This window comes from Somniosus microcephalus, unplaced genomic scaffold (assembly GCF_052327205.1).
Source record: "Somniosus microcephalus isolate GS21.2 unplaced genomic scaffold, FLI_Smic_1.0 unresolved_chr1, whole genome shotgun sequence".
Lineage (NCBI taxonomy): Eukaryota > Metazoa > Chordata > Chondrichthyes > Squaliformes > Somniosidae > Somniosus > Somniosus microcephalus.
In genome coordinates, this window is record NW_028225179.1 from 14,164,396 (window position 1) to 14,190,425 (window position 26,030).

Below are 26,030 nucleotides of genomic sequence, written 5' to 3' on the forward strand. Positions count from 1 at the left end.
TGAGCAATGCAGGGGCACAGACCAGCAACACCAGTGCAATTTTCACGAAATTGTATTTCAAGTAAGATTCAGTGAAATGCTTGGAAAGTGCATCAGCATCAAACGTGCAATACAGTAACACCGAGAATGGGATTCGAACCCACGCGTGCAGAGCACAATGGATTAGCAGTCCATCGCCTTAACCTCTCGGCCACCTCGTCTCACCAATACACTGCTTTCAGATATTCCATTTCTTGCTTTTTACATCTAATTAGAACTACCCTGAAAGAAATTCAACTTCACCGCTTATCCTGCCCGTGCACACAGATCTACAATGTTGAAAATGTACAATCAGCTTAATGTAAGCAACAGGCCTTCCGTTACTTCAGATGAGGGACTGTCAAAAATGGCCGGTTTCACGCCAGATTCAGAATATAAAAAGTGTCGCCCAGATAATTAAAAGACCTTTGTAGGACTTGAACCTTCAATCTTCTGATAACTGAAGAATTTGCAACAGAAGTCAGATGCCTAATCCATTAGTCTATGCGGCCGCTGATGCCGCTGAATCTCTTTTAATGGGGCGAATTGTGAGCAGGTTCAAGGAAACTGCTCGAAAAAAGAAGTGGATTGAGGAAAAGATAAAAATATTTCAACTGTATTAACAGGTCCTCTGTGAGCTGGATTCGCACCAGCGCAGTGAAACTCAATGCAAATGGGAAATGACATCGGCGGCTCGTTGGTCTAGGGGTATGATTCTCGCTTTGGGCATTTCACGATTAAAATGCGAGAGGTCCCGGGTTCAAATCCCGGACGAGCCCTGGCACATTTTGTTAAACTCAACAACTCGGTCATCAAAGCTGAAATCGCTCTGCTTCTAAAAAAACGGCATGATCCGAGATTGTGAGCTCTGCCATTTCAAAGAGACACAGAATGATCCGGGGCTGTGAGCACTCGCGGTTTAAACAGACCCAGAATGATTCGCAACTGACCGCGACACCGCCCATTTTCGACAGGCCTGATTTTCAAAGCTTATGAAATATATGGCAACATAAATCGGGCTGTTTCTAAAACGATGCCCGGTTTAATCTTGGACACCAAGTTGAAAATTTACTCCATTATCATTTTTCCCATTATCTCCTTCATTTTACTCCAGCCAAATGAACTGAGTTTAGGTGTCAGCCGTGGCTCAGCGGCAGCATACTCAAGCCTCACTCCAGAGACTTGAGTGCATAATCCAGGCTGACACTCCAGGGCAGTACTGAGGTAGTGCTGCACTGTCGGCAGTGCCGTCCTTCTAGTAAGATGTTAAACTGGGGCTTCAGATCCCATGAGCGAATGCTGAAAAGAACGAGGATTTCTCGCGCATTATTTATCTCTCAACCAAAGACCCAAAAACAGAAAATCTCGTCTTTAAGTTTGATAAATATTTTTGAAATTCCAAAGGAGAAACTTATGTTCCTGTTCCCTAATCATTTGCCTCTGTTGCCGCTAGTCTTTTCATTCGGTGCCAATCTCAAAGGAAGGAAGAAGGAAGAGAGGGTTCTCAATCTCCGATTCACGATCTCATCTCCACAGGTGGGTTGAGAAATTTCTTGGAATATTTTAATTAGATATGAGCAATGCAGGGGCACAGACCAGCAACACCAGTGCAATTTTCACGAAATTGTATTTCAAGTAAGATTCAGTGAAATGCTTGGAAAGTGCATCAGCCGTGTAATACAGAAACGACGAGAATGGGATTCGAACCCACGCGTGCAGAGCACAGTGGATTAGTAGTCCATCGCCTTAACCTCTCGGCCACCTCGTCTCACCAATATACTGCTTTCAGATATTCCATTTCTTGCTTTTTACATCTAATTAGAACTACCCTGAAAGAAATTCAACTTCACCGCTTATCCTGCCCGTGCACACAGATCTACAATGTTGAAAATGTACAATCAGCTTAATGTAAGCAACAGGCCTTCCGTTACTTCAGATGAGGGACTGTCAAAAATGGCCGGTTTCACGCCAGATTCAGAATATAAAAAGTGTCGCCCAGATAATTAAAAGACCTTTGTAGGACTTGAACCTTCAATCTTCTGATAACTGAAGAATTTGCAACAGAAGTCAGATGCCTAATCCATTAGTCTATGCGGCCGCTGATGCCGCTGAATCTCTTTTTATGGGGCGAATTGTGAGCAGGTTCAAGGAAACTGTTCGAAAAAAGAAGTGGATTGAGGAAAAGATAAAAATATTTCAACTGTATTAACAGGTCCTCTGTGAGCTGGATTCGCACCAGCGCAGTGAAACTCAATGCAAATGGGAAATGACATCGGCGGCTCGTTGGTTTAGGGGTATGATTCTCGCTTTGGGCATTTCACGATTAAAATGCGAGAGGTCCCGGGTTCAAATCCCGGACGAGCCCTGGCACATTTTGTTAAACTCAACAACTCGGTCATCAAAGCTGAAATCGCTCTGCTTCTAAAAAAACGGCATGATCCGAGATTGTGAGCTCTGCCATTTCAAACAGACACAGAATGACCGGGGCTGTGAGCACTCGCGGTTTAAACAGACCCAGAATGATTCGCAACTGACCGCGACCCCGCCCATTTTCGACAGGCCTGATTTTCAAAGCTTATGAAATCTATGGCAACATAAATCGGGCTGTTTCTAAAACGATGCCCGGTTTAATCTTGGACACCAAGTTGAAAATTTACTCCATTATCATTTTTCCCATTATCTCCGTCATTTTACTCCAGCCAAATGAACTGAGTTTAGGTGTCAGCCGTGGCTCAGCGGCAGCATACTCAAGCCTCACTCCAGAGACTTGAGTGCATAATCCAGGCTGACACTCCAGGGCAGTACTGAGGTAGTGCTGCACTGTCGGCAGTGCCGTCCTTCTAGTAAGATGTTAAACTGGGGCTTCAGATCCCATGAGAGAATGCTGAAAAGAACGAGGATTTCTCGCGCATTATTTATCTCTCAACCAAAGACCCAAAAACAGAAAATCTCGTCTTTAAGTTTGATAAATATTTTTGAAATTCCAAAGGAGAAACTTATGTTCCTGTTCCCTAATCATTTGCCTCTGTTGCCGCTAGTCTTTTCATTCGGTGCCAATCTCAAAGGAAGGAAGAAGTAAGAGAGGGTTCTCAATCTCATCTCCACTTTCATTCAAGGTGGGTTGAGAAATTTCTTGGAATATTTTAATTTTAACAAGATATGAGCAATGCAGGGGCACAGACCAGCAACACCAGTGCAATTTTCACGAAATTGTATTTCAAGTAAGATTCAGTGAAATGCTTGGAAAGTGCATCAGCATCAAACGTGTAATACAGTAACGACGAGGATGGAATTCGAACCCACGCGTGCAGAGCACAATGGATTAGTAGTCCATCGCCTTAACCTCTCGGCCACCTCGTCTCACCAATATATTGTTTTCAGATATTCCATTTCTTGCTTTTTACATCTAATTAGAACTACCCTGAAAGAAATTCAACTTCACCGCTTATCCTGCCCGTGCACACAGATCTACAATGTTGAAAATGTACAATCAGCTTAATGTAAGCAACAGGCCTTCCGTTACTTCAGATGAGGGACTGTCAAAAATGGCCGGTTTCACGCCAGATTCAGAATATAAAAAGTGTCGCCCAGATAATTAAAAGACCGTTGTAGGACTTGAACCTTCAATCTTCTGATAACTGAAGAATTTGCAACAGAAGTCAGATGCCTAATCCATTAGTCTATGCGGCCGCTGATGCCGCTGAATCTCTTTTTATGGGGCGAATTGTGAGCAGGTTCAAGGAAACTGTTCGAAAAAAGAAGTGGATTGAGGAAAAGATAAAAATATTTCAACTGTATTAACAGGTCCTCTGTGAGCTGGATTCGCACCAGCGCAGTGAAACTCAATGCAAATGGGAACTGACATCGGCGGCTCGTTGGTCTAGGGGTATGATTCTCGCTTTGGGCATTTCACGATTAAAATGCGAGAGGTCCCGGGTTCAAATCCCGGACGAGCCCTGGCACATTTTGTTAAACTCAACAACTCGGTCATCAAAGCTGAAATCGCTCTGCTTCTAAAAAAACGGCATGATCCGAGATTGTGAGCTCTGCCATTTCAAACAGACACAGAATGATCCGGGGCTGTGAGCACTCGCGGTTTAAACAGACCCAGAATGATTCGCAACTGACCGCGACCCCGCCCATTTTCGACAGGCCTGATTTTCAAAGCTTATGAAATCTATGGCAACATAAATCGGGCTGTTTCTAAAACGATGCCCGGTTTAATCTTGGACACCAAGTTGAAAATTCACTCCATTATCATTTTTCCCATTATCTCCGTCATTTTACTCCAGCCAAATGAACTGAGTTTAGGTGTCAGCCGTGGCTCAGCGGCAGCATACTCAAGCCTCACTCCAGAGACTTGAGTGCATAATCCAGGCTGACACTCCAGGGCAGTACTGAGGTAGTGCTGCACTGTCGGCAGTGCCGTCCTTCTAGTAAGATGTTAAACTGGGGCTTCAGATCCCATGAGAGAATGCTGAAAAGAACGAGGATTTCTCGCGCATTATTTATCTCTCAACCAAAGACCCAAAAACAGAAAATCTCGTCTTTAAGTTTGATAAATATTTTTGAAATTCCAAAGGAGAAATTTATGTTCCTGTTCCCTAATCATTTGCCTCTGGTCTTTTCATTCGGTGCCAATCTCAAAGGAAGGAAGAAGGAAGAGAGGGTTCTCAATCTCCGATTCACGATCTCATCTCCACTTTCATTCAAGGTGGGTTGAGAAATTTCTTGGAATATTTTAATTTTACCAAGATATGAGCAATGCAGGGGCACAGACCAGCAACACCAGTGCAATTTTCACGAAATTGTATTTCAAGTAAGATTCAGTGAAATGCTTGGAAAGTGCATCAGCATCAAACGTGTAATACAGTAACGACGAGGATGGTATTCGAACCCACGCGTGCAGAGCACAATGGATTAGTAGTACATCGCCTTAACCTCTCGGCCACCTCGTCTCACCAATATATTGTTTTCAGATATTCCATTTTTTGCTTTTTACATCTAATTAGAACAACCCTGAAAGAAATTCAACTTCACCGCTTATCCTGCCCGTGCACACAGATCTACAAAGTTGAAAATGTACAATCAGCTTAATGTAAGCAACAGGCCTTCCGTTACTTCAGATGAGGGACTGTCAAAAATGGCCGGTTTCACGCCAGATTCAGAATATAAAAAGTGTCGCCCAGATAATTAAAAGACCTTTGTAGGACTTGAACCTTCAATCTTCTGATAACTGAAGAATTTGCAACAGAAGTCAGATGCCTAATCCATTAGTCTATGCGGCCGCTGATGCCGCTGAATCTCTTTTTATGGGGCGAATTGTGAGCAGGTTCAAGGAAACTGTTCGAAAAAAGAAGTGGATTGAGGAAAAGATAAAAATATTTCAACTGTATTAACAGGTCCTCTGTGAGCTGGATTCGCACCAGCGCAGTGAAACTCAATGCAAATGGGAAATGACATCGGCGGCTCGTTGGTCTAGGGGTATGATTCTCGCTTTGGGCATTTCACGATTAAAATGCGAGAGGTCCCGGGTTCAAATCCCGGACGAGCCCTGGCACATTTTGTTAAACTCAACAACTCGGTCATCAAAGCTGAAATCGCTCTGCTTCTAAAAAAACGGCATGATCCGAGATTGTGAGCTCTGCCATTTCAAACAGACACAGAATGACCGGGGCTGTGAGCACTCGCGGTTTAAACAGACCCAGAATGATTCGCAACTGACCGCGACCCCGCCCATTTTCGACAGGCCTGATTTTCAAAGCTTATGAAATCTATGGCAACATAAATCGGGCTGTTTCTAAAACGAGGTTTAATCTTGGACACCAAGTTGAAAATTTACTCCATTATCATTTTTCCCATTATCTCCGTCATTTTTCTCCAGCCAAATGAATTGAGTTTAGGTGTCAGCCGTGGCTCAGCGGCAGCATACTCAAGCCTCACTCCAGAGACTTGAGTGCATAATCCAGGCTGACACTCCAGGGCAGTACTGAGGTAGTGCTGCACTGTCGGCAGTGCCGTCCTTCTAGTAAGATGTTAAACTGGGGCTTCAGATCCCATGAGAGAATGCTGAAAAGAACGAGGATTTCTCGCGCATTATTTATCTCTCAACCAAAGACCCAAAAACAGAAAATCTCGTCTTTAAGTTTGATAAATATTTTTGAAATTCCAAAGGAGAAATTTATGTTCCTGTTCCCTAATCATTTGCCTCTGTTGCCGCTCGTCATTTCATTCGGTGCCAATCTCAAAGGAAGGAAGAAGGAAGAAAGGGTTCTACAATCTCCGATTCACGATCTCATCTCCACTTTCATTCAAGGTGGGTTGAGAAATTTCTTGGAAAAATTTAATTTACCAAGATATGAGCAATGCAGGGGCACAGACCAGCAACACCAGTGCAATTTTCACGAAATTGTATTTCAAGTAAGATTCAGTGAAATGCATGGAAAGTGCATCAGCATCAAACGTGTAATACAGTAACGACGAGGATGGGATTCGAACCCACGCGTGCAGAGCACAATGGATTAGCAGTCCATCGCCTTAACCTCTCGGCCACCTCGTCTCACCAATATATTGCTTTCAGATATTCCATTTCTTGCTTTTTACATCTAATTAGAACTACCCTGAAAGAAATTCAACTTCACCGCTTATCCTGCCCGTGCACACAGATCTACAATGTTGAAAATGTACAATCAGCTTAATGTCAGCAACAGGCCTTCCGTTACTTCAGATGAGGGACTGTCAAAAATGGCCGGTTTCACGCCAGATTCAGAATATAAAAAGTGTCGCCCAGATAATTAAAAGACCTTTGTAGGACTTGAACCTTCAATCTTCTGATAACTGAAGAATTTGCAACAGAAGTCAGATGCCTAATCCATTAGTCTATGCGGCCGCTGATGCCGCTGAATCTCTTTTTATGGGGCGAATTGTGAGCAGGTTCAAGGAAACTGTTCGAAAAAAGAAGTGGATTGAGGAAAAGATAAAAATATTTCAACTGTATCAACAGGTCCTCTGTGAGCTGGATTCGCACCAGCGCAGTGAAACTCAATGCAAATGGGAAATGACATCGGCGGCTCGTTGGTCTAGGGGTATGATTCTCGCTTTGGGCATTTCACGATTAAAATGCGAGAGGTCCCGGGTTCAAATCCCGGACGAGCCCTGGCACATTTTGTTAAACTCAACAACTCGGTCATCAAAGCTGAAATCGCTCTGCTTCTAAAAAAACGGCATGATCCGAGATTGTGAGTTCTGCCATTTCAAACAGACACAGAATGACCGGGGCTGTGAGCACTCGCGGTTTAAACAGACCCAGAATGATTCGCAACTGACCGCGACCCCGCCCATTTTCGACAGGCCTGATTTTCAAAGCTTATGAAATCTATGGCAACATAAATCGGGCTGTTTCTAAAACGATGCCCGGTTTAATCTTGGACACCAAGTTGAAAATTTACTCCATTATCATTTTTCCCATTATCTCCGTCATTTTACTCCAGCCAAATGAACTGAGTTTAGGTGTCAGCCGTGGCTCAGCGGCAGCATACTCAAGCCTCACTCCAGAGACTTGAGTGCATAATCCAGGCTGACACTCCAGGGCAGTACTGAGGTCGTGCTGCACTGCCGTCCTTCTAGTATAGATGTTAAACTGGGGCTTCAGATCCCATGAGAGAATGCTGAAAAGAACGAGGATTTCTCGCGCATTATTTATCTCTCAACCAAAGACAGAAAATCTCGTCTTTAAGTTTGATAAATATTTTTGAAATTCCAAAGGAGAAACTTATGTTCCTGTTCCCTAATCATTTGCCTCTGTTGCCGCTAGTCTTTTCATTCGGTGCCAATCTCAAAGGAAGGAAGAAGGAAGAGAGGGTTCTCAATCTCCGATTCACGATCTCATCTCCACAGGTGGGTTGAGAAATTTCTTGGAATATTTTAATTAGATATGAGCAATGCAGGGGCACAGACCAGCAACACCAGTGCAATTTTCACGAAATTGTATTTCAAGTAAGATTCAGTGAAATGCTTGGAAAGTGCATCAGCATCAAACGTGTAATACAGTAACGACGACAATGGGATTCGAACCCACGCGTGCAGAGCACAATGGATTAGTAGTCCATCGCCTTAACCTCTCGGCCACCTCGTCTCACCAATATACTGCTTTCAGATATTCCATTTCTTGCTTTTTACATCTAATTAGAACTACCCTGAAAGAAATTCAACTTCACCGCTTATCCTGCCCGTGCACACAGATCTACAATGTTGAAAATGTACAATCAGCTTAATGTAAGCAACAGGCCTTCCGTTCCTTCAGATGAGGGACTGTCAAAAATGGCCGGTTTCACGCCGGATTCAGAATGTAAAAAGTGTCGCCCAGATAATTAAAAGACCTTTGTAGGACTTGAACCTTCAATCTTCTGATAACTGAAGAATTTGCAACAGAAGTCAGATGCCTAATCCATTAGTCTATGCGGCCGCTGATGCCGCTGAATCTCTTTTTATGGGGCGAATTGTGAGCAGGTTCAAGGAAACTGTTCGAAAAAAGAAGTGGATTGAGGAAAAGATAAAAATATTTCAACTGTATTAACAGGTCCTCTGTGAGCTGGATTCGCACCAGCGCAGTGAAACTCAATGCAAATGGGAACTGACATCGGTGGCTGGTTGGTCTAGGGCTATGATTCTCGCTTTGGGCATTTCACGATTAAAATGCGAGAGGTCCCGGGTTCAAATCCCGGACGAGCCCTGGCACATTTTGTTAAACTCAACAACTCGGTCATCAAAGCTGAAATCGCTCTGCTTCTAAAAAAACGGCATGATCCGAGATTGTGAGCTCTGCCATTTCAAACAGACACAGAATGATCCGGGGCTGTGAGCACTCGCGGTTTAAACAGACCCAGAATGATTCGCAACTGACCGCGACCACGCCCATTTTCGACAGGCCTGATTTTCAAAGCTTATGAAATCTATGGCAACATAAATCGGTCTGTTTCTAAAACGATGCCCGGTTTAATCTTGGACACCAAGTTGAAAATTTACTCCATTATCATTTTTCCCATTACCTCCGTCATTTTACTCCAGCCAAATGAACTGAGTTTAGGTGTCAGCCGTGGCTCAGCGGCAGCATACTCAAGCCTCACTCCAGAGACTTGAGTGCATAATCCAGGCTGACACTCCAGGGCAGTACTGAGGTCGTGCTGCACTGTCGGCAGTGCCGTCCTTCTAGTATAGATGTTAAACTGGGGCTTCAGATCCCATGAGAGAATGCTGAAAAGAACGAGGATTTCTCGCGCATTATTTATCTCTCAACCAAAGACCCAAAAACAGAAAATCTCGTCTTTAAGTTTGATAAATATTTTTGAAATTCCAAAGGAGAAACTTATGTTCCTGTTCCCTAATCATTTGCCTCTGTTGCCGCTAGTCTTTTCATTCGGTGCCAATCTCAAAGGAAGGGAGGGTTCTCAATCTCCGATTCACGATCTCATCTCCACTTTCATTCAAGGTGGGTTGAGAAATTTCTTGGAATATTTTAATTTTAACAAGATATGAGCAATGCAGGGGCACAGACCAGCAACACCAGTGCAATTTTCACGAAATTGTATTTCAAATAAGATTCAGTGAAATGCTTGGAAAGTGCATCAGCATCAAACGTGTAATACAGTAACGACGAGGATGGAATTCGAACCCACGCGTGCAGAGCACAATGGATTAGTAGTCCATCGCCTTAACCTCTCGGCCACCTCGTCTCACCAATATATTGTTTTCAGATATTCCATTTCTTGCTTTTTACATCTAATTAGAACTACCCTGAAAGAAATTCAACTTCACCGCTTATCCTGCCCGTGCACACAGATCTACAATGTTGAAAATGTACAATCAGCTTAATGTAAGCAACAGGCCTTCCGTTACTTCAGATGAGGGACTGTCAAAAATGGCCGGTTTCACGCCAGATTCAGAATATAAAAAGTGTCGCCCAGATAATTAAAAGACCGTCGTAGGACTTGAATCTTCAATCTTCTGATAACTGAAGAATTTGCAACAGAAGTCAGATGCCTAATCCATTAGTCTATGCGGCCGCTGATGCCGCTGAATCTCTTTTTATGGGGCGAATTGTGAGCAGGTTCAAGGAAACTGTTCGAAAAAAGAAGTGGATTGAGGAAAAGATAAAAATATTTCAACTGTATTAACAGGTCCTCTGTGAGCTGGATTCGCACCAGCGCAGTGAAACTCAATGCAAATGGGAACTGACATCGGCGGCTCGTTGGTCTAGGGGTATGATTCTCGCTTTGGGCATTTCACGATTAAAATGCGAGAGGTCCCGGGTTCAAATCCCGGACGAGCCCTGGTACATTTTGCTGAACTCAACAACTCGGTCATCAATGCTGGAAACACAGCTGTTCACAGACACCGGGACAGGGGACTCACAACAGGAAACACCACTGTTCATAGACACCGGGTCAGGGGGCACGCTAGTTGAAACACCACAATTCATAGACACCGGGACAGGGGACTAACTACTGGAAACACCACTGTTCATAGACACCGGAACAGGGGACTCACTACTGGAACACCACTGTTCATAGAAAGCGGGACAGGGGACTCACTACTGGAAACAGAACTGTTGATATGCACCGGGACAGGGGACACACTACCGGAAACACCACTGTTCATAGACACCGGGACAGGGGACTCACTACTGGAAACACCACTGTTCATAGACACCGGGACAGGGGACTCACTACTGGAAACACCACTGTTCATACACAGCGGGACAGGGGACTCACTACTTGAAACACCACTCTTCATAGACACCGGGACAGGGGACTCACTACTGGAAACACCACTGTTCATAGACATCGGGTCATGGGACTCCCTACCGGAAACACCACTGTTCATAGACACCGGTTCAGGGGCCTCACTAGTTGAAACACCACAATTCATAGACACCGGGACAGGGGACTCACTACTGGAAACACCACTGTTCATAGACACCGGGACAGGGGACTCACTGCTGGAAACACCACTGTTCACAGACACCGTGACGGGGGAGTCTCTACTGGAAACACCACCATTCATAGACACCTGGACAGGGGACTCACTGCTGGAAACACCACTGTTCATAGACACCCCGACAGGGGACTCATTACCGGAAACACCACCGTTCATACATACCGGGAAAGGGGCCTCATTTCTGGATACAGCACTTTTCATAGACACCGGGACAGGTGACTCGCTACTGGAAACACCACTGTTCATAGACACCTGGACAGGGGACTCACTGCTGGAAACACCACTGTTCACAGACACCGGAACAGGGTCTCACTGCTGGAACCACAACCGTTCATAGACACCGGGACAGGGATCTCACTACTGGAAACACCACTGTTCACAGACACCGGGACAGGGGACTCACTACTGGAAACACCACTGTTCACAGACACCCGGACAGGGGGCTCACTACTGGAAACACCACTGTCCATAGACACCGGGACAGGGGACTCACGACTGGAAACAGCACTGTTCACAGACACCGGGACAGGGGATTCACTGCTGGAAACACCACTGTTCATAGACACCGGGACAGGGGACTCATTACTGGGAACACCACTGTTCACAGACACCGGGACAGGGGAATCACTGCTGGAAACACAACTGTTCATAGACACCAGGACAGGGGACTCATTACTGGAAACACCACTGTTCTCAGACACCGGGACAGGGGACTCAATACTGGAAACACCACTGTCCATAGACTCCGGGACTGGGGACTCACTACAGGAAACAGCACTGTTCATAGACACCGGGACAGGGGACTCACCACTGGAAACGCCACTGTTAACAGACACAGGGACAGGGCACTCACTACTGGAGACACAACTGTTCATAGACACCGGGTCAGGGGACTCACCACAGGAAACACCACTGTTCACAGACAGCGGGACAGGGGACTCACTACTGGAAACACAACTGTTCATAGACACCAGGACAGGGGACTCACTACTGGAAACACCACTGTTCATAGACACCGGGACAGGGGACTCACTGCTCAAAACACCATTGTTCATAGACACCGGGACAGGGGACTCACGAGTGGAAACACCACTGTTCATAGGCACCGGGACAGGGGACTCACTACTGGAAACACCACTGTTCATAGACACCGGGACAGGGGACTCACTACTGGAAACACCACTGTTCATAGACACCGGGACAGGGGACTCAGTACTGGAAACAGCACTCTTCATAGACACCGGGACAGGGGACTCACTACTGGAAACAGCACGGTTCATAGACATCGGGTCAGGGCACTCACTACTGGAAACACCACTGTTCATAGACACCGTGACAGGGGAGTCTCTACTGGAAACACCACTTTTCATAGACACCGGGACAGGGGACTCACTCCTTGAAACACCACTGTTCATAGACACCGGGACAGGGGACTCACGACTGGAAACACCACTGTTCATAGATACCGGGACAGAGGACTCACTACTGGAAACAGCACTGTTCATAGACATCGGGTCAGGGCACACACTACTGGAAACACCACTGTTCATAGACACCGTGTCAGGGGGCACACTAGTTGAAACATCACAATTCATAGACACCGGGACAGGGGACTCACTACTGGAAACACCACTGTTCATAGACACCGGCACAGGGGACTCATTACTGGAACACCACTGTTCATAGAAAGCGGGACAGGGGACTCACTACTAGAAACAGAACTGTTCATATACACCGGGACAGGGGACACACCACCGGAAACACCACTGTTCATAGACACCGGGACAGGGGACTCACTACTGGAAACACCACTGTTCATAGACACCGGGACAGGGGAGTCACTACTGGAAACACTACTGTTCATACACACCGGGACAGGGGACTCACTACTGGAAACACCACTCTTCATAGACACCGGGACAGGGGACTCACTACTGGAAACACCACTGTTCATAGACATCGGGTCATGGGACTCCCTACCGGAAACACCACTGTTCATAGACACCGGGTCAGGGGCCTCACTAGTTGAAACACCACAATTCATAGACACCGGGACTGGGGACTCACTACTGGAAACACCACTGTTCATAGACACGGGGACAGGGGACTCACTACTGGAAACACGACTGTTCACAGACACCGTGACGGGGGAGTCTCTACTGGAAACACCATCGTTCATAGACACCGGGAGAGGGGACTCACTACTGGAAACACCACTGTTCATAGACACTGGGACAGGGGACTCACTACTGGAAACACCACTCTTCATAGACATGGGGACAGGGGACTCACTACTGGAAACACCACTGTTCATAGACACCTGGACAGGGGACTCACTGCTGGAAACACCACTGTTCATAGACACCAGGACAGGGGACTCACTTCTGGAATAACCACTGTTCATAGACACCCCGACAGGGGACTCATTACCGGAAACACCACCGTTCATACATACCGGGAAAGGGGCCTCATTTCTGGATACAGCACTTTTCATAGACACCGGGACAGGTGACTCGCTACTGGAAACACCACTGTTCATAGACACCTGGACAGAGGACTCACTGCTGGAAACACCACTGTTCACAGACACCGGAACAGGGTCTCACTGCTGGAACCACAACCGTTCATAGACACCGGGACAGGGGACTCACGACTGGAAACACCACTGTTCATATACATCGGGTCAGGGCACTCACTACTGGAAACACCACTGTTCATAGCCACCGGGTCTGGGGACTCACTCGTTGAAACACCACAATTCATAAACGCCGGGACAGGGGACTCACTACTGGAAACACCACTGTTCATAGACACCGAGTCAGGGGACTCACTACTGGAAACACCACTGTTCACAGACAGCGGGACAGTGGTCTCACTACTGGAAACACCATTGTTCATAGACACCGAGGCCGGGGACTAACTACTGGAATCGACACTGTTCATAGAAAGCGGGACAGGGGACTCACTACTGGAAACAGAACTGTTCATAGACACCGGGACAGGGGACACACCGCCGGAAACACCACTGTTCATAGACACCGGGAGAGGGGACTCACTACTGGAAACACCACTGTACATAGACACCAGGACAGGGGACTCACTACTGGAAACACCATTGTTCATAGACACCGGGACAAGGGACTCACTACTGGAATCACCACTTTTCATAGGCACCGGGACAGGGGACTCACTACTGGAAACAACACTGTTCATAGACACCTGGACAGGGGACTCACTACTGGAAACACCACTGTTCATAGACACCGGGACAGGGGACTCACTACTGGATACACCACTGCTCATAGACACCGGGACAGGGGACTCACTATTGGAAACACCACTGTTCATAGACATCGGGTCAGGGCACTCACTACTGGAAACACCACTGTTCATAGACACCGGGTCAGGGGGCACGCTAGTTGAAACACCACAATTCATAGACACCGGGACAGGGGACTCACTACTGGAAACACCACTGTTCATAGACACCGTGACAGGGGACTCACTACTGGAACACCACTGTTCATAGAAAGCGGGACAGGGGACTCACTACTGGAAACAGAACTGTTCATAGACACCGGGACAGGGGACACACCACCGGAAACACCACTGTTCATAGACACCGGGACAGGGGACTCACTACTGGAAACACCACTGTTCATAGACACCGGGACAGGGGACTCACTACTGGAAACACCACTGTTCATACACACCGGGACAGGTGACTCGATGCTGGAAACACCACTGTTCATAGACACCGGGACAGGGGACTCACTACTGGAAACACCACTGTTCATAGACACCGGGACAGGGGACACACTACTGGAAACACCACTGTTCATAGACACCGGGACAGGTGACTCGCTACTGGAAACACCACTGTTCATAGACACCTGGACAGAGGACTCACTGCTGGAAACACCACTGTTCACAGACACCGGAACAGGGTCTCACTGCTGGAACCACAACCGTTCATAGACACCGGGACAGGGGTCTCACGACTGGAAACACCACTGTTCACAGACACCGGGACAGGGGACTCACTACTGGAAACACCACTGTTCACAGACACCAGGACAGGGGACTCACTACTGGAAACACCACTGTCCATAGACACCGGGACAGGGGACTCACTACTGGAAACAGCACTGTTCACAGACACCGGGACAGGGGATTCACTGCTGGAAACACCACTGTTCATAGACACCGGGACAGGGGACTCATTACTGGGAACACCACTGTTCACAGACACCGGGACAGGGGAATCACTGCTGGAAACACAACTGTTCATAGACACCAGGACAGGGGACTCATTTCTGGAAACACCACTGTTCTCAGACACCGGGACAGGGGACTCAATACTGGAAACACCACTGTCCATAGACTCCGGGACTGGGGACTCACTACGGGAAACAGCACTGTTCATAGACACCGGGACAGGGGACTCACCACTGGAAACGCCACTGTTAACAGACACCGGGACAGGGCACTCACTACTGGAGACACAACTGTTCATAGACACCGGGTCAGGGGACTCACTACAGGAAACACCACTGTTCACAGACAGCGGGACAGGGGACTCACTACTGGAAACTCAACTGTTCATAGACACCAGGACAGGGGACTCACTGCTGGAAACACCACTGTTCATAGACACCGGGACAGGGGACTCACTACTCGAAACACCATTGTTCATAGACACCGGGAGAGTGGACTCACTGGTGGAAACACCACTGTTCATAGGCACCGGGACAGGGGACTCACTACTGGAAACACCACTGTTCAGAGACACCGGGACAGGGGACTCACTACTGGAAACAACACTGTTCAGAGACACTGGGACAGGGGACTCAGTACTGGAAACAGCACTCTTCATAGACACCGGGACAGGGGACTCACTACTGGAAACACCACGGTTCATAGACATCGGGTCAGGGCACTCACTACTGGAAACACCACTGTTCATAGACACCGTGACAGGGGAGTCTCTACTGGAAACACCACTTTTCATAGACACCGGGACAGGGGACTCACTCCTGGAAACACCACTGTTCATAGACACCGGGACAGGGGACTCACTACTGGAAACACCACTGTTCATAGACACCGGGACAGAGGACTCACTACTGGAAACATGACTGTTCATAGACATCGGGTCAGGGCACTCACTACTGGAAACACAACTGTTCATAGACACCGGGTCAGGGGACTCACTAGTTGAAACACCACAATTCAAAGACACCGGGACAGGGGACACACCGCCGGAAACACCACTGTTCATAGACACCGGGAGAGGGGACTCACTACTGGAAACACCACTGTACATAGACACCAGGACAGGGGACTCACTACTGGAAACACCATTGTTCATAGACACCGGGACAGGGGACTCACTACTGGAATCACCACTTTTCATAGGCACCGGGACAGGGGACTCACTACTGGAAACAACACTGTTCATAGACACCTGGACAGGGGACTCACTACTGGAAACACCACTGATCATAGACACCGGGACAGGGGACTCACTACTGGATACACCACTGCTCATAGACACCGGGACAGGGGACTCACTATTGGAAACACCACTGTTCATAGACATCGGGTCAGGGCACTCACTACTGGAAACACCACTGTTCATAGACACCGGGTCAGGGGGCACGCTAGTTGAAACACCACAATTCATAGACACCGGGACAGGGGACTCACTACTGGAAACACCACTGTTCATAGACACCGGGACAGGGGACTCACTACTGGAACACCACTGTTCATAGAAAGCGGGACAGGGGACTCACTACTGGAAACAGAACTGTTCATAGACACCGGGACAGGGGACACACCACCGGAAACACCACTGTTCATAGACACCGGGACAGGGGACTCACTACTGGAAACACCACTGTTCATAGACACCGGGACAGGGGACTCACTACTGGAAACACCACTGTTCATACACACCGGGACAGGTGACTCGATGCTGGAAACACCACTGTTCATAGACACCGGGACAGGGGACTCACTACTGGAAACACCACTGTTCATAGACACTGGGACAGGGGACACACTACTGGAAACACCACTGTTCATAGACACCGGGACAGGTGACTCGCTACTGGAAACACCACTGTTCATAGACACCTGGACAGAGGACTCACTGCTGGAAACACCACTGTTCACAGACACCGGAACAGGGTCTCACTGCTGGAACCACAACCGTTCATAGACACCGGGACAGGGGTCTCACGACTGGAAACACCACTGTTCACAGACACCGGGACAGGGCACTCACTACTGGAAACACCACTGTTCACAGACACCAGGACAGGGGACTCACTACTGGAAACACCACTGTCCATAGACACCGGGACAGGGGACTCACTACTGGAAACAGCACTGTTCACAGACACCGGGACAGGGGATTCACTGCTGGAAACACCACTGTTCATAGACACCGGGACAGGGGACTCATTACTGGGAACACCACTGTTAACAGACACCGGGACAGGGCACTCACTACTGGAGACACAACTGTTCATAGACACCGGGTCAGGGGACTCACTACAGGAAACACCACTGTTCACAGACAGCGGGACAGGGGACTCACTACTGGAAACTCAACTGTTCATAGACACCAGGACAGGGGACTCACTGCTGGAAACACCACTGTTCATAGACACCGGGACAGGGGACTCACTACTCGAAACACCATTGTTCATAGACACCGGGAGAGTGGACTCACTGGTGGAAACACCACTGTTCATAGGCACCGGGACAGGGGACTCACTACTGGAAACACCACTGTTCAGAGACACCGGGACAGGGGACTCACTACTGGAAACACCACTGTTCAGAGACACTGGGACAGGGGACTCAGTACTGGAAACAGCACTCTTCATAGACACCGGGACAGGGGACTCACTACTGGAAACACCACGGTTCATAGACATCGGGTCAGGGCACTCACTACTGGAAACACCACTGTTCATAGACACCGTGACAGGGGAGTCTCTACTGGAAACACCACTTTTCATAGACACCGGGACAGGGGACTCACTCCTGGAAACACCACTGTTCATAGGCACCGGGACAGGGGACTCACTACTGGAAACAACACTGTTCATAGACACCGGGACAGAGGACTCACTACTGGAAACATGACTGTTCATAGACATCGGGTCAGGGCACTCACTACTGGAAACACAACTGTTCATAGACACCGGGTCAGGGGACTCACTAGTTGAAACACCACAATTCAAAGACACCGGGACAGGGGACTCACTACTGGAAACACCACTGTTCATAGACATCGGGTCATGGGACTCACTACTGGAAACACCACTGTTCATAGACACCCGGTCAGGGGACTCACTAGTTGAAACACCACAATTCATAGACACCGGGACAGGGGACTCACGATTGGAAACACCACTGTTCATAGACACCTGGACAGGGGACTCACTACTGGAAACGCCACTGTTCACAGGCACCGGGACAGGGGACTCACTACTGGAAACACAACTGTTCATAGACACCGAGTCAGGGGACTCACTACTGGAAACACCACTGTTCACAGACAGCGGGACAGTGGTCTCACTACTGGAAACACCATTGTTCATAGACACCGAGGCCGGGGACTAACTACTGGAATCGACACTGTTCATAGAAAGCGGGACAGGGGACTCACTACTGGAAACAGAACTGTTCATAGACACCGGGACAGGGGACACACCGCCGGAAACACCACTGTTCATAGACACCGGGACAGGGGACTCACTACTGGAAACACCACTGTTAACAAACACCGGGACAGGGCACTCACTGCTGGAAGCACAACTGATCATAGACACCGGGTCAGGGGACTCACCAGAGGAAACACCACTGTTCACAGACAGCGGGACACGGGCCTCACTACTGGAAACACAACAGTTCCTAGACACCAGGACAGGGGACTCACTACTGGAAATACCACTGTTCATAGACACCGGGACAGGGGACTCACTACTGGAAACACCATTGTTCATAGACACCGGGACAGAGGACTCACTACTGGAATCACCACTTTTCATAGGCACCGGGACAGGGGACTCACTACTGGAAACAACACTGTTCATAGACACCGGGACAGGGGACTCACTACTGGAAACACCACTGTTCATAGACACCGGGACAGGGGACTCACTAATGGATACACCACTGCTCATAGACACCGGGACAGGGGACTCACTATTGGAAACACCACTGTTCATAGACATCGGGTCAAGGGGCACGCTAGTTGAAACACCACAATTCATAGACACCGGGACAGGGGACTCACTACTGGAAACACCACTGTTCTTAGACACCGGGACAGGGGACTCACTACTGGAACACCACTGTTCATAGAAAGCGGGACAGGGGACTTACTACGGGAAACAGAACTGTTCATATACACCGGGACAGGGGACACACTACCGGAAACACCACTGTTCATAGACACCGGGAGAGGGGACTCACTACTGGAAACACCACTGTTCATAGACACCGGGACAGGGGACTCACTACTGGAAACACCACTGTTCATAGACATCGGGACAGGGGACTCCCTACCGGAAACACCACTGTTCATAGACACCGCGTCAGGGGCCTCACCAGTTGAAACACCACAATTCATAGACACCGGGACAGGGGACTCACTACTGGAAACACCACTGTTCATAGACACCGGGACAGGGGACTCACTGCTGGAAACACCACTGTTCACAGACACCGTGACGGGGGAGTCCCTACTGGAAACACCACCGTTCATAGACACCGGGAGAGGGGACTCACTACTGGAAACACCACTGTTCATAGACACCTGGACAGGGGACTCACTACTGGAAACACCACTGTTCATAAACATGGGGACAGGGGACTCACTACTGGAAACACCACTGTTCATAGACATCTGGACAGGGGACTCACTGCTGGAAACACCACTGTTCATAGACACCAGGACAGGGGACTCACATCTGGAATAACCACTGTTCATAGATACCCTGACAGGGGACTCATTACCGGAAACACCACCGTTCATACATACCGGGAAAGGGGCCTCATTTCTGGATACAGCACTTTTCATAGACACCGGGACAGGTGACTCGCTACTGGAAACACCACTGTTCATAGACACCTGGACAGAGGACTCACTGCTGGAAACACCACTGTTCACAGACACCGGAACAGGGTCTCACTGCTGGAACCACAACCGTTCATAGACACCGGGACAGGGGTCTCATTACTGGAAACACCACTGTTCACAGACACCGGGACAGGGGACTCACTACTGGAAACACCACTGTTCACAGACACCAGGACAGGGGGCTCACTACTGGAAACACCACTGTCCATAGACATCGGGACAGGGGACTCACGACTGGAAACAGCACTGTTCACAGACACCGGGACAGGGGATTCACTGCTGGAAACACCACTGTTCATAGACACCGGGACAGGGGACTCATTACTGGGAACACCACTGTTCACAGACACCGGGACAGGGGAATCACTGCTGGAAACACAACTGTTCATAGACACCAGGACAGGGGACTCATTACTGGAAACACCACTGTTCTCAGACACCGGGACAGGGGACTCAATACTGGAAACACCACTGTCCATAGACTCCGGGAATGGGGTCTCACTACGGGAAACAGCACTGTTCATAGACACCGGGACAGGGGACTCACCACTGGAAACGCCACTGTTAACAGACACAGGGACAGGGCACTCGCTACTAGAGACACAACTGTTCATAGACACCGGGTCAGGGGACTCACCACAGGAAACACCACTGTTCACAGACAGCGGGACAGGGGACTCATTACTGGAAACACAACTGTTCATAGACACCAGGACAGGGGACTCACTACTGGAAACACCACTGTTCATAGACACCGGGACAGGGGACTCACTGCTCGAAACACCATTGTTCATAGACACCGGGACAGCGGACTCACGAGTGGAAACACCACTGTTCATAGGCACCGGGACAGGGGACTCACTACTGGAAACAGCACTGTTCATAGACACCGGGACAGGGGATTCACTACTGGAAACACCACTGTTCATAGACACCGGGACAGGGGTCTCACGACTGGAAACACCACTGTTCATAGACACCGGGACAGAGGACCCACTACTGGAAACAGCACTGTTCATAGACATCGTGTCAGGGCACACACTACTGGAAACACCACTGTTCATAGACACCGGGTCAGGGGACTCACTACTTGAAACATCACAATTCAAAGACACCGGGACAGGGGACTCACTACTGGAAACACCACTGTTCATAGACACCGTGTCAGGGGGCACACTAGTTGAAACACCACAATTCATAGACACCGGGACAGGGGACTCACTACTGGAAACACCACTGTTCATAGACACCGGGACAGGGGACTCATTACTGGAACACCACTGTTCATAGAAAGCGGGACAGGGGACTCACTACTAGAAACAGAACTGTTCATATACACCGGGACAGGGGACACACTACCGGAAACACCACTGTTCATAGACACCGGGACAGGGGAGTCACTACTGGAAACACCACTGTTCATAGACACCGGGACAGGGGACTCACTACTGGAAACACCACTGTTCATACACACCGGGACAGGGGACTCACTACTGGAAACACCACTCTTCATCGACACCGGGACAGGGGATTCACTACTGGAAACACCACTGTTCATAGACATCGGGTCATGGGACTCCCAACGGAAACACCACTGTTCATAGACACCGGGTCAGGGGCCTCACTAGTTGAAACACCACAATTCATAGACACCGGGACAGGGGACTCACTACTGGAAACACCACTGTTCATAGACACCGGGACAGGGGACTCACTACTGGAAACACCACTGTTCACAGACACCGTGACGGGGGAGACTCGACTGGAAACACCACCGTTCATAGACACCGGGAGAGGGGACTCACTACTGGAAACAGCACTGTTCATAGACACCGGGACAGGGGACTCACTACTGGAAACACCACTGTTCATACACATGGGGACAGGGGACTCACTACTGGAAACACCACTGTTCATAGACACCAGGACAGGGGACTCACTTCTGGAATAACCACTGTTCATAGACACCCCGACAGGGGACTCATTACCGGAAACACCACCATTCATACATACCGGGAAAGGGGCCTCATTTCTGGATACAGCACTTTTCATAGACACCGGGACAGGTGACCCGCTACTGGAAACACCACTGTTCACAGACACCGGAACAGGGGCCTCACTAGTTGCAACACCACAATTCATAGACACCGGGACAGGGGACTCACTACTGGAAACACCACTGTTCATAGACACCGGGACAGGGGACTCACTATTGGAAACACCACTGTTCACAGACACCGTGACGGGGGAGTCTCTACTGGAAACACCACCGTTCATAGGCACCGGGAGAGGGGACTCACTACTGGAAACACCACTGTTCATAGACACCGGGACAGGGGACTCACTACTGGAAACACCACTGTTCATAGACATGGGGACAGGGGACTCACTACTGGAAACACCACTGTTCATAGACACCTGGACAGGGGACTCACTGCTGGAAACACCACTGTTCATAGACACCAGGACAGGGGACTCACTTCTGGAATAACCACTGTTCATAGACACCCCGACAGGGGACTCATTACCGGAAACACCACCGTTCATACATACAGGGAAAGGTGCCTCATTTCTGGATACAGTACTTTTCATAGACACCGGGACAGGTGACTCGCTACTGGAAACACCACTGTTCATAGGCACCTGGACAGAGGACTCACTGCTGGAAACAGCACTGTTCACAGACACCGGAACAGGGTCTCACTGCTGGAACCACAACCGTTCATAGACACCGGGACAGGGGTCTCACTACTGGAAACACCACTGTTCACAGACACCGGGACAGGGGACTCACTGCTGGAAACACCACTGTTCACAGACACCAGGACAGGGGACTCACTACTGGAAACACCACTGTCCATAGACACCGGGACAGGGGACTCACGACTGGAAACAGCACTGTTCACAGACACCGGGACAGGGGATTCACTGCTGGAAACACCACTGTTCATAGACACCGGGACAGGGGACTCATTACTGGGAACACCACTGTTCACAGACACCGGGACAGGGGAATCACTGCTGGAAACACAACTGTTCATAGACACCAGGACAGGGGACTCATTCCTGGAAACACCACTGTTCTCAGACACCGGGACAGGGGACTCAATACTGGAAGCAGCACTGTCCATAGACTCCGGGACTGGGGACTCACTACGGGAAACAGCACTGTTCATAGACACCGGGACAGGGGACTCACCACTGGAAACGCCACTGTTAACAGACACAGGGACAGGGCACTCACTGCTGGAGACACAACTGTTCATAGACACCGGGTCAGGGGACTCACTACAGGAAACACCACTGTTCACAGACAGCGGGACAGGGGACTCACTACTGGAAACACAACTGTTCATAGACACCAGGAGAGGGGACTCACTACTGGAAACACCACTGTTCATAGACACCGGGACAGGGGACTCACTACTGCAAACACCACTGTTCATAGACACCGGGACAGGGGACTCAGTACTGGAAACAGCACTCTTCATTGACACCGGGACAGGGGACTCACTACTGGAAACAGCACGGTTCATAGACATCGGGTCAGGGCACTCACTACTGGAAACACCACTGTTCATAGACACCGTGACACGGGAGTCTCTACTGGAAACACCACTTTTCATAGACACCGGGACAGGGGACTCACTCCTGGAAACACCACTGTTCATAGACACCGGGACAGGGGAGTCAGGATTGGAACACCACTGTTCATAGACACCGGGACAGAGGACTCACTACTGGAAACAGCACTGTTCATAGACTTCGGGTCAGGGGACTCACTACTTGAAACACCACAATTCAAAGACACCGGGACAGGGGACTCACTACTGGAAACACCACTGTTCATAGACATCGGGTCATGGGACTCACTACTGGAAACACCACTGTTCATAGACACCCGGTCAGGGGACTCACTAGTTGAAACACCACAATTCATAGACACCGGGACAGGGGACTCACGATTGGAAACACCACTGTTCATAGACACCGGGACAGGGGACTCACTACTGGAAACGCCACTGTTCTCAGACACCGGGACAGGGGCCTCACTACTGGAAACTCAACTGTTCATAGACACCGAGTCAGGGGACTCACTACTGGAAATACCACTGTTCACAGACAGCGGGACAGTGGTCTCACTACTGGAAACAGCATTGTTCATAGACAACGAGGCCGGGGACTCACTACTGGAAACACACCTGTTCATAGACACCGGGACAGGGGATTCACTACTGGAAACACCGCTGTTCATAGACACCGGGACAGGGGATTCACTACTGGAAATACCACTGTTCATAGACACCGGGACAGGGGACTCACTACTGGAAACACACCTGTTCATAGACACCGGGACAGGGGACTCACTACTGGAAACTCCACTGGTCATAGACACCGGGACAGGGGAGTCAATGCTGGAATCACTGCTGTTCATGGACACCAGGACAGGGGACTCACTACTGGATACACCACTGTTCATAAACACCGGGACAGGGGACTCACTACTGGAAACACCACTGTCCATAGACACCGTGACAGGGGACTCACTACTGGAAACACTACTGTTCATAAACACCGGGACAGGGGCTCACTACTGGAAACACCACTGCTCATAGACACCGGGACATGGGACTCACTACTGGAAACACCACTGTTCATAGACACAGAGACAGGGGACTCACTACTGGGAACACCACTGCTCATACACACCTGGAAAGGGGCCTCATTACTGGAAACAGCGCTTTTCATAGACACCGGGACAGGGGACTCGCTACTGGAAACGCCACTGTTCATAGACACCGGGACAGAGGACTCACTGCTGGAAACACCTCTGTTCTCAGACACCGGGACAGGGGACTCACTACTGGAAACACCACTGTCCATAGACTCCGGGACTGGGGACTCACTACGGGAAACAGCACTGTTCATAGACACCAGGACAGGGGACTCACTGCTGGAAACGCCACTGTTAACAAACACCGGGACAGGGCACTCACTACTGGAAACACAACTGTTCATAGACACCGGGTCAGGGGACTCACCAGAGGAAACACCACTGTTCACAGACAGCGGGACAGGGGACTCACTACTGGAAACACAACTGTTCATAGACACCAGGACAGGGGACTCACTGCTGGAAACACCACTGTTCCTAGACACCGGGACAGGGGTCTCACTACTGGAAACACCATTGTTCATAGACACCGGGACAGGGGACTAACTGCTGGAATCACCACTGTTCATAGGCACCGGGACTGGGCTCTCACTACTGGAAACAACACTGTTCATAGACACCGGGACAGGGGACTCACTACTGGAAACACCATTGTTCATAGACACCGGGACAGGGGACTCACTATTGGAAACACCACTGTTCATAGACATCGGGTCAGGGCACTCACTCCTGGAAACACCACTGTTCATAGACACCGGGTCAGGGGGCACACTAGTTGAAACACCACAATTCATAGACACCGGGACAGGGGACTCACTACTGGGAACACCACTGTTCATAGACATCGGGTCATGGGACTCACTACTGGAAACACCACTGTTCATAGACACCGGGTCAGGGGACTCACTAGTTGGAGCAGCACAATTCATAGACACCGGGACAGGGGACTCACCACTGGAAACACCACTGTTCAGAGACACCGGGACAGGTGACTCACTACTGGAAACGCCACTGTTCACAGACACCGGGACAGGGGACTCACTACTGGAAACACAACTGTTCATAGACACCGGGTCAGGGGACTCACTCCTGGAAACACCACTGTTCACAGACAGCGGGACAGGGGTCTCACTGCTGGAAACACCACTGTTCATAGAGACCGGGACAGGGGACTCACTA

At 49.2% G+C, this 26,030-nt stretch overlaps 11 non-coding genes across 11 annotated transcripts; 5 read left to right on the forward strand and 6 right to left on the reverse strand.

Annotated features, from left to right (window-relative positions):
• The first annotated feature begins 709 nt into the window (after positions 1-709).
• On the forward strand, positions 710-797 carry trnap-ugg (transfer RNA proline (anticodon UGG)). Its single transcript is given in 2 exon segments — positions 710-745; positions 762-797. It is a non-coding gene; the product is annotated as a tRNA-Pro (tRNA).
• Positions 798-1,704: 907 nt separating this feature from the next.
• trnas-acu (transfer RNA serine (anticodon ACU)) lies at positions 1,705-1,786 on the reverse strand. The gene has a single exon. It is a non-coding gene; the product is annotated as a tRNA-Ser (tRNA).
• A 1,510-nt stretch (positions 1,787-3,296) lies between these two features.
• On the reverse strand, positions 3,297-3,378 carry trnas-acu (transfer RNA serine (anticodon ACU)). Its single transcript has one exon. It is a non-coding gene; the product is annotated as a tRNA-Ser (tRNA).
• Positions 3,379-3,887: 509 nt separating this feature from the next.
• On the forward strand, positions 3,888-3,975 carry trnap-ugg (transfer RNA proline (anticodon UGG)). The gene is given in 2 exon segments: positions 3,888-3,923; positions 3,940-3,975. It is a non-coding gene; the product is annotated as a tRNA-Pro (tRNA).
• A 919-nt stretch (positions 3,976-4,894) lies between these two features.
• trnas-acu (transfer RNA serine (anticodon ACU)) lies at positions 4,895-4,976 on the reverse strand. The gene has a single exon. It is a non-coding gene; the product is annotated as a tRNA-Ser (tRNA).
• Positions 4,977-5,485: 509 nt separating this feature from the next.
• trnap-ugg (transfer RNA proline (anticodon UGG)) lies at positions 5,486-5,573 on the forward strand. The gene is given in 2 exon segments: positions 5,486-5,521; positions 5,538-5,573. It is a non-coding gene; the product is annotated as a tRNA-Pro (tRNA).
• A 922-nt stretch (positions 5,574-6,495) lies between these two features.
• trnas-gcu (transfer RNA serine (anticodon GCU)) lies at positions 6,496-6,577 on the reverse strand. The gene has a single exon. It is a non-coding gene; the product is annotated as a tRNA-Ser (tRNA).
• A 509-nt stretch (positions 6,578-7,086) lies between these two features.
• Positions 7,087-7,174, forward strand: trnap-ugg (transfer RNA proline (anticodon UGG)). The gene is given in 2 exon segments: positions 7,087-7,122; positions 7,139-7,174. It is a non-coding gene; the product is annotated as a tRNA-Pro (tRNA).
• An 896-nt stretch (positions 7,175-8,070) lies between these two features.
• On the reverse strand, positions 8,071-8,152 carry trnas-acu (transfer RNA serine (anticodon ACU)). The gene has a single exon. It is a non-coding gene; the product is annotated as a tRNA-Ser (tRNA).
• A 1,515-nt stretch (positions 8,153-9,667) lies between these two features.
• On the reverse strand, positions 9,668-9,749 carry trnas-acu (transfer RNA serine (anticodon ACU)). The gene has a single exon. It is a non-coding gene; the product is annotated as a tRNA-Ser (tRNA).
• Positions 9,750-10,258: 509 nt separating this feature from the next.
• On the forward strand, positions 10,259-10,346 carry trnap-ugg (transfer RNA proline (anticodon UGG)). The gene is given in 2 exon segments: positions 10,259-10,294; positions 10,311-10,346. It is a non-coding gene; the product is annotated as a tRNA-Pro (tRNA).
• Positions 10,347-26,030: the final 15,684 nt, after the last annotated feature.